The following is a 9004-nucleotide window of genomic DNA, read 5'->3' as shown; positions in this document are numbered from 1 at the left end:
AGATGCTGATTGGAATCTTTATGGAGTCTCTTCCTCAGAGAGATGTTTGTATTGTATCCTGATTTACACACACACACACACACACACACACACACACAGTCTTTGCTGCTTTAATTTTCTGTTCCTATTTAACAATCTTTGTTTATTTTAAGGTATCTTTAAAGTTTTGTAAATCGGTTGTGTTGACATTTATTGCCATCTCTTCATGGAAAGGAATACTCTCCTAAAGACAATTACCTCAAACACCTCATCTTCAGGAACTTAACAGGTTTGTTCCTTTCTTTCTGAGTTTCAGCTGTGGGCTTTTCCTAAAGGACGTTCATTGAGAAATGGTTCATTTTCTCTCCTTCTCACCTAAATCCTATTTTTCTCCCTCCAAAGTATCAAACTTCATTTCCTCTATGAAAACACAGTCTTTGCCTGTTGACCATGCTGGCAGTAAATCTCTCTTCCTTTCCTTCTGGCTCTCTTTCTCTCTCTTGTACTTCATATTTTTTTGGATTAAATCATTTAGGGACTACCCACCACCAAACAACCCAAAGCTCCCACTAGCTTGTAACACACATGCAGTTCCTTCATCTTGTTATCATTTTTTGGTATTGCAACATCAGTTTTTTTGTTTCTGTTTTTTTTTTCTTCCAGGTTTATTGAGATATAATTGGCATACAGCTCTGAATAAGTTTAAGTTGTGCAGCATAATGATTTCACTTACATACATCATGAAACAATTATCACAGTAAGTTTGGTGAACACCCATAATCTCATATAGATATAAAGATAAAGAAAAAAAATGTTTTCCTTGTGATGAGAACTCTTAAGATTTGCTCTCTTAACGAGTTTCATATATAACATACAGAAGTCTTAATTATATTTATCATGTTGTACATTACACCCCTTGTACATATTTATCTTGTAACTAGAAATCTGTACCTTTTGACTGCCTTCCTTCAATTCTCCCTCCCCCCACACCCTGCCTTCTCTGGTAACCACAAATCTGATCTCTTTTTCTGTGAGTGTGTGTGTGTGTGTTTGTTTGTTTCTGAAGTGTAATTGACTTACAACACTATGTTAGTTCCTGCTACACAACGTAGTGATTTGGTATTTCTATACATTTCAAAATGATCACAGAAAGTCTAGTTACGATATGTCACTATACAAAGGTATGACATAATAACTGACGATATTCCCCACACTGTACATTTTGCACCCGTAACTCTTTATTTTGTATCTGGAAGTTTGTACCTCTTAATCTCCCTCACCTATTCTTCTCCTCCCCACACTTCCTCCCCTCTGGCAACCACCTGTTTTTTTCTCTGCTTCTACGACTCTGCTTCTGCTTATTATGTTTGTTCATTTTTTGTTGTTATTTTTTTTAGATGTTGGGGGGTAGGAGTTTATTAATTAATTAATTTATTTTGGCTGTGTTGGGTCGTCGTTTCTGTGCGAGGGCTTTCTCTAGTTGTGGCAAGTGGGGGCCACTCTTCATCGTGGTGCACGGGCCTCTCACTATCGTGGTCTCTCTTGTTGCGGAGCACAGGCTCCAGACACGCAGGCTCAGTAGTTGTAGCTCATGGGCCTAGTTGCTCCATGGCATGTGGGATCCTCCCAGACCAGGGCTCGAACCCGTGTCCCTTACATTAGCAGGCAGATTCTCAACCACTGCACCACCAGGGAAGCCCCACTTTTTTTGTTTTTTAGACTACACATATGAGTGAAATCATACAATATTTGTCTTTACTTGTCTTACTTATTTCACTTAGCATAACACCCTCTAGGTCCATCCATGTTGTCATGGCAAGATCTCATTCTTCTTTTATGGCTGAGTAGTATTCCACTGTATATGTATAACACATCTTCTTTGTCTATTCATCTATTGATGGGCACTTAGGTTGCTTCCATACCTGGCTATTGTAAATAATGCTGCAGTGAACATTGGGGTGCATATCTTTTCTAGTTAATGTTTTCATTTCCTTTGGATAAATATCTGGTAGTAGAATGGAATTGATGGATTGTATGGTAATTCTATTTTTAATTTTTTGAGGAACCTCCATACTGTTTTCCATAGTGGTTGCACCAATTTACATTCCCACTGACAGTGCATGAGTGCTCCCTTTTCTCCACATCCTTGCCAACATTTGTTATTTTAAACATTTTTTTTTTTGGTAATAGCCATTCTGACAGGTGTGAGGTGATATCTCATTATGGTTTTGATTTGCTTTTGCCTGATGATTAGTGATGTTGAGCATCTTTTCATGTGCCTGTTGGCCACTTGTATGTCTTCTTTGGAAAAATGTCTATTCAGGTCCTTTGCCCATTTTTTAATCAGGTTTTTTGGCTTATTGTTGTTGAGTTGTATGACTTCTTGGCATATTTTGGATATTAACCCTTAGTTAGATATATTATTCGCAAATATCTTCTCCCATTCAGTAGGAGACCTTTTCATTTTGTTGAGTTTCCTTTGCCATGCAAAAGCTTTTTAGTTTGATGTAGTCCCATTTGTTCATTTTTTGTTGTTTTTGTTTTCCTTGCTTTAGGAAACATATCCAAGTAAATATTACTAAGACGGATGTCAATGAGTGTACTGTCTATGTTTTCTTCTAGACGTTTTATGGTTTTGGATCTTATGTTCAAGTCTTTAATCCAAGTTGAATTGTGAGAAAGTAAACCAGTTTGAATCTTTTGCATGTAGCTGTCCAGTGTTCCCAACCCCATTTATTGAAGAGGTCGTCCTCTCCCCCATTGTATATTCTTGCCCTTTTTGTCATAGATTAATTGCCCTTATAAGTGTAGTTCATTTCTAGGCTCTCTCTTCTGTTCTATTGATCTATGTGTCTGTTTTTGTGTCAGTACCATAATGTTTTGATTACTGTAGCTGTATAGTATAGTTTGAAATCAGAGTGTCTGATACCTCCAGCTTTATTCTTCTTTCTCAAGATAATCTTGGTTATTTGGTGTCTTTTCTGTTTCCAAAGAAATTTTAGAATTATTTGTCCTCATTCTGTGAAAAATGCCATTGGTATTCTGGTAAGGATTTTATCGAATCTGTAGGTTGCCTTGGGTAGTGTGGTCATTTTAACAATATTAATTCTTCCAATCCCTGAGCACAGTATATCTTTCCATATATTTGTGTCATCTTCAGTTTCTTTCATCAGTGTTCTATAGTTTTCCAAGTACAGGTCTTATACCTCCTTTGTTAGACTCATTCCTAGGTATTTAATTTTTTTGATGCTGTGATAAATGGGATTTTTTTCTTTCTCTTTTTTTATTGTTTGCATGGGATTGTTTTCTTTTTTTTTTTAAAGGTGGAATTTAATCTTTATTTACAGGACACTGCAAGATATGAAATTCCACATAGAAATAAGAAACCCATTGAGAGGAGAAGCTTCATACAGTATGTACAGTTTGGAACTGTTCAAGTATAGTTTCTTTGTAAAAAGTGCTACAATAACAAACCACGTGTAAAGAGTTCTTAGTAGAGAAACAGTAAGACAAACTTCTACCAAACATAGTACACAACAAACAACTTTATGCCTCAGATGTACAATCTAAAAGTTGAAGGTCCCAGCAGTGCCATCCTGAACTTGGAATGTATACCCTTCAGAGGTAGTTTCTGGCACAACATTTTGATCTTCCTCTTCCTCCACAGAGAAATACTTCTCAATCAAGTTTAATGAAGCTTTGTACACAGACTCATTTTCATGGTTTTGCAGAGCTTCAATTTTGTCCAAACCTCCACATTCTTCAACCCTTATACTAAGTTTCTCAGTTTCCCCTAGTTTCTCAGCAGTCTGAAAGATATTTGAGATGGCATCCAGAATAACCAGAATAATTTTAGTGTCTTTCGCAGTTAGGAGGTTCATCAACGGTTCTATTATGCCACAATGAACAAGGTATACAATCTGCTCAACTGTTCCGCCGCTTGTGTAGTTGGTCACAGCCCATACAGCTTCCTTTTGTGTCTTAAAGTCGGCCTTAGAGAGAACGCCAACAAGGAATGGGACTAATCCATGATTTACAACTTGCTGTATCTGGTCCTGGCGGCCAGCCATGATGTTTGACATTGTCCACGTAGCTTCCTTCAGAATATTAGTTTTGGAGTTTGTAAGCAGGCTGGGAAAGATGGCAAGTGCTCCTGCATCTATTACAACCTGAGTCTGTTCATCTGTCCCAGTGACAATATTCCCTATGGCTCTTAGCGTGGGAGTCACAATTGGCAATTCAGTAGCTCCTAAAAGCTTCACAAGTTGGGGTACAACCCCAGTTTTCACAACCATTTCAATCCGTTCATTTGGACCATCGGTAAGGTAGGAAATAGCCCAGCAGGTATCAGCTAAAACTTCTGGATCATCGTGATGCAGGAGACGAACTAAAGTAGGAAGAATTTGCTCAACAGCATCTAAGGGGGGTGCAGGATTCTTGTTGCGACAAAGATTTGAAAGTGTCCAGGTAAGATTACGTAAGTAACCACACGCTAAAGATGACAAATCAGGAACCGCCAAAAGTGCCAACAGCGGGTCAACTGCACCATACTTAATAACCAAGTCTCGGAAAACCGAGCCATCACCTGCAATGTTTCCTAGAGCCCATACAGCTTGTTCACTGATATGAGTGTGGGGAGATGCCAACAGAGAAATGAATGCTGGGATAGCACCTCCATCTACCACAGCCTTTGTCTGTTCTGATGTCCCGGAAGCAATGTTAGTGAGGGCCCAAGCAGATTCAAACTGAATGGGACTAGAATCAGTTCTGCCCAAGAAGGACACAAATTTTGGAATCAAACCAGCCCGGATTATGCTGTCTATAGGGGGCTGTTTTTCCCTGGAAAGCAGCTTCCTAGCAGCTTGAGTAGCTTGGAGCTGGCTTTCCAAATTGTTGCTATTTATGCCTTTGACAATGTCATCAACAGACCAATTTACAGTGCCCTGGTTGTTGCAGTTTTCCTGCAGTGGAGAAGCAGCATCATCTGGAACGGAGCTGACATTTCTCCTTTTCAGCATCTGGTCATCCTTCTTAGCTTTCCTGAGCTCCACATTAACTTCTATTCGGTGCTGCCTCATTTCTGTACTGTCTTTCCCCTTGTTCCTGAATCTGTTAAGGCGGGCAGCTGGTGAATAGCATTCTCACTGATGGACATGGTTATGAGACAAAGGGAGAAAGCTACACAGCCAGCTCAAGCTTCCACAGGGGGCGGTGCGGGGCGCACAGGCTGCGGATCGACTGCGCTCAAGACGTCCACCACGGTCAGCCAGAGGACGGTGTCGGGATTGTTTTCTTAATTTCCTTTTTGATAGTTCAGTGTTAGTGTATAGAAACACAATAATTTTCTATATATTAATTTTGTATCCTAAAACTTTACCAAATTCATTGATGATTTCTAGTAGGTTTTTGGTGGCATCTAAAGGATTTTCTATGTCATGTCATGTCTATAGTTCATGACATTTATAAACTGTGACAGTTTTACATCTTTCTTTCCAATTTGAATTCCTCTTATTAATTTTTTTCTGGTTTGATTTGTGTGGTTTGGACTTCCAATACTCTGTTGAATAAAACCTACTCTGACTTTTAAATCCATATTCTTTTCCTCTACCAAATACAAACAGGAACTGGGTCCCAAACAGCTAATTAATTAGAGGTTCCTTATGGATTATATCCAGGAGCAAAATCTTAGGACTAGATGGATTCAGTAAATAGTACATGAAGTCAGATGGCAAAAAACTTCAGAGTATAATTTTCAAAAACTTCAAAAGCACTACTTTCTCTCAAATATATAGGGGACATATGTTAATTAATAGCAGAAACTCACTAATGGCATAATCAGCAGGATGGTAAATTTGGGTCAAAGTGGAGTTCAAAAGACTGAAGCACGTATTGTCAATGAAAGAAAAAAGTGTTGAAATAAGATTGTTAATTAAATACAAAACTGGTTAATGTACTACAGGGCAATAAAATTGTTTTATTGCCCTGTAGTACAGTACAGAAATCATTTGCAAATTATAAGTCTTCTAGAAGTTAACATTTAACTTTGCAGAGTCTGAGCTGTAATCAATAGTAAATAGTCAATCAAACAAAGATACATTATGCTAGAGCCGTTCTGTCCAATATGAGAGCCATGTCATATGTGCCTATTTCAAATTTAAATTAAATTAATTAAACTTATATAAAGTTAAAAATGGTGTCCCTTTTTTGTACTAGCCATATTTCAAGTGCTCAATAGACACATGTGGCTAGTGGCTACCATATTGAATAGCTCAGACATAGAACACTTTGATCATCACAGAACGTTCTATTGGACCCACTTCCTTGGCTTATAAGATGAACCTCAGGCAGGCTTGCTAAAGAATACTCTAGCTTTACACAAAAAGGCAAAGTTTTCCATAAATTTTCTTAATAGCAGGAGCCATGAATTGCAGGGACTTGAAATTTCATTGGAAGAGACATGAAAATTGAGATGAGAGTTTAGCTGTGCTGGTAGCTTGTATGGCTAAGGTTTTTCCTGAGCTCTTTGTCTGGACTCCTACCATGGCTCATCCCAGTTTCACTGCATCCTTACTACAATATGGCTGGGATGCTGTGTGGCCCTGATGCTGCCCATACATAAGCCTGTTTTCCTGGAAGTGGCATCCCAAGACAATGGTCTTGAAATGATTTGTTGCAATATCCAAAAATTAAGGGATTTTGAAAAACTATAGACCTCCTCAAATATTTTAAGTTGAATCTAATAATGTAATAACTATTACATTATATTTTAAGTGTATCCAAAGGGATTTAAATATAAATGGTATTTTGAAATTTAGCATCATCCATTTTTTTTTTTTTTTTTTTTTTTTTTTTTTTGCTGTATTTGTGTTTCTCACTGTTGTGGACTCTCCCGTTGCAAAGCACAGGCTCCGGACGCACAGACTCAGCAGCCATGGCTCACGGGTCCAGCCGCTCCGCGGCATGTGGGATCCTCCCGGACGAGGGCACGAACCCGTGTCCCCTGCATTGGTAGGTGGACTCTCAACCACTGCGCCACCAGGGAAGCCCACATCATCCATTTTTAAGAAATTCTCCAATGATAATCAGAAAATTTACATCATTTCTCTTACTGCTGAAAACCAAATTTTTATTATGGTTCTCCTACTGAACTGTTTCCTATAGTAATTTATTTTATATTTAAAAGTTTTTATTGTTCATTCTACATTCTTCACAGCACCAAAAGTATGTATAATAAATTGAAAAAAGTATTTTGTTGCTGATAACCATAAATGTTGCTATGTTTAAAAATGTATTGCAATTAATGGTAATTCACAATTGGTAAAAACATTATAAATCTATTAGAAATTTTGATAAATAAGTATTCATATAAAAGCAAAATTTTTTTTCAAGTGCATTTCTTAATAAGTGAGACTTTTCCTCAATTTATATATTGTGGATATTTATGAAGGAGATAAATATTTCTTTATTGCTAAAAGGACACGGGTCTATCATGGATTCTATTTCTATTCTTCTTTTTGTATATATAATCACTGTGAAAGCTTTTTCTCATAAACAAGAACACAGGATTGGAAGGAGTTTTGCATTAACAACAGCATTTTATTATTTGAACTTTCCAAATATACACCAAAATCACATTGTGATTGATCTATCAGAATAACCTTTTAATAATTCTCTCAGCTATGAACTTGACAAACTCCTCCTTCAATTTTGCTGAGAGCTCATGATTGGAAACCCCCAGACTAGCAAAAGTACTTTTATCCCAATCACTAGAGCTGTTCGATATCTCAGTTTCTAGGAAAAAGAGCAAAAAGGTTTTACAAAGAATAATCAAATGCTATTAACTCAGCTTATTACTCTTTCAACTAGATATATACTCTGAAAAGTTTTGGAAAATCAAAATGTTGCTAACTTCTATATACCTTTGCAAATAAAATATTTTTATATAATGCCTTGAGGCATTACATGCCTTAAATACATTCTTCTTTTTAATGAAAATCTACATATTAATTCATGGAAAACGTCCCTGAATAACTTAATTGGCAAAGCCAGACCTCATTTTAAAACTCATCAGCCAAACTCATCTTACCTGTCAGAAAAAGTGGGACATCATTTTTCCATACAAATAGATGTTATGATGCATATTGAAATATCTGTCTTACAGAATGCATTTTGTAATGCATATACTAAAAACATGATAAAAATTTATCGATTTTATGGTAAGTTATTAAAAAAATAATAATATCCTGCTTCTCATTACTTAATTTGTAATTATTCAACATATCTAAAATATAAGTTATTTGTAAAGCAAGGAGTATGATAGCATAGCATTTCTCTGAAATATATGTTTGTATATGTGTGTATGTTTGTGTGTCTGGTGTTCTGTTTTTTGAGAATAATGATATAGGACTCATGTATTAAAATTAAAAAGAATTTCTTCAATTTCACTAGATATCATGATCAAACTATCTTTATGTATTTAATTTAAAAGAATAGCATAAATTGCTAAAAACAAATTGATCTGACCACCAGTATATAATTTAATTTAATTTTTTAATTACAGGAAAAACAATGTAACATTTATAAAATGAAACTAGATAAGGTTACTGTAATCAAGACAAATAGCTAAAAGTATTATTTGATAAAATAGGTTTTAATTCTTTTATTTAATAATAAAAACAGTGAAAGAAGTCTCATAAAGTTTTATCTCTGATTGGTATCCAGAACAAGGTGATACTCCCAGAAAACAGTTTAAATGAATCAGAGTCACTAACCAGCCATCTTTCATTCATTCAAAAGTTCTTTTCTTCCCTTATCTGGGCATGAGGATTGATAATAGGCATCACTTATGTTTAAAAACATGAAAAAAATTGGTACTTTTGCTTTCAGTATTTCTTATGATCTCTTTGCTTTGTTCTCATGGAATCTACCTCAAGAGGGATTCCTCTTTTGACAGTATTTGGGGATTTAAGAGGTTAGATTGTACACTTCCATCTCTTTACTCTACATCAGAATTAAGAAACATTAG

The 9004-nt window shown here is 36.2% G+C and overlaps 1 pseudogene; it reads right to left on the bottom strand.

Annotated features, from left to right (window-relative positions):
• Positions 1-3303: 3303 nt before the first annotated feature.
• Positions 3304-8757, bottom strand: LOC113626630 (importin subunit alpha-1 pseudogene; annotated as a pseudogene).
• Positions 8758-9004: the final 247 nt, after the last annotated feature.

The sequence above is a fragment of the Aethalodelphis obliquidens genome, unplaced genomic scaffold (assembly GCF_003676395.1).
Source record: "Aethalodelphis obliquidens isolate GAN/ISIS:26980383/991018 unplaced genomic scaffold, ASM367639v1 scaffold18, whole genome shotgun sequence".
In the NCBI taxonomy this organism is placed as follows: domain Eukaryota; kingdom Metazoa; phylum Chordata; class Mammalia; order Artiodactyla; family Delphinidae; genus Aethalodelphis; species Aethalodelphis obliquidens.
The sequence above is the reverse complement of the archived record's forward strand: the minus strand, read 5'-3'. Positions and strand labels throughout refer to the sequence as shown.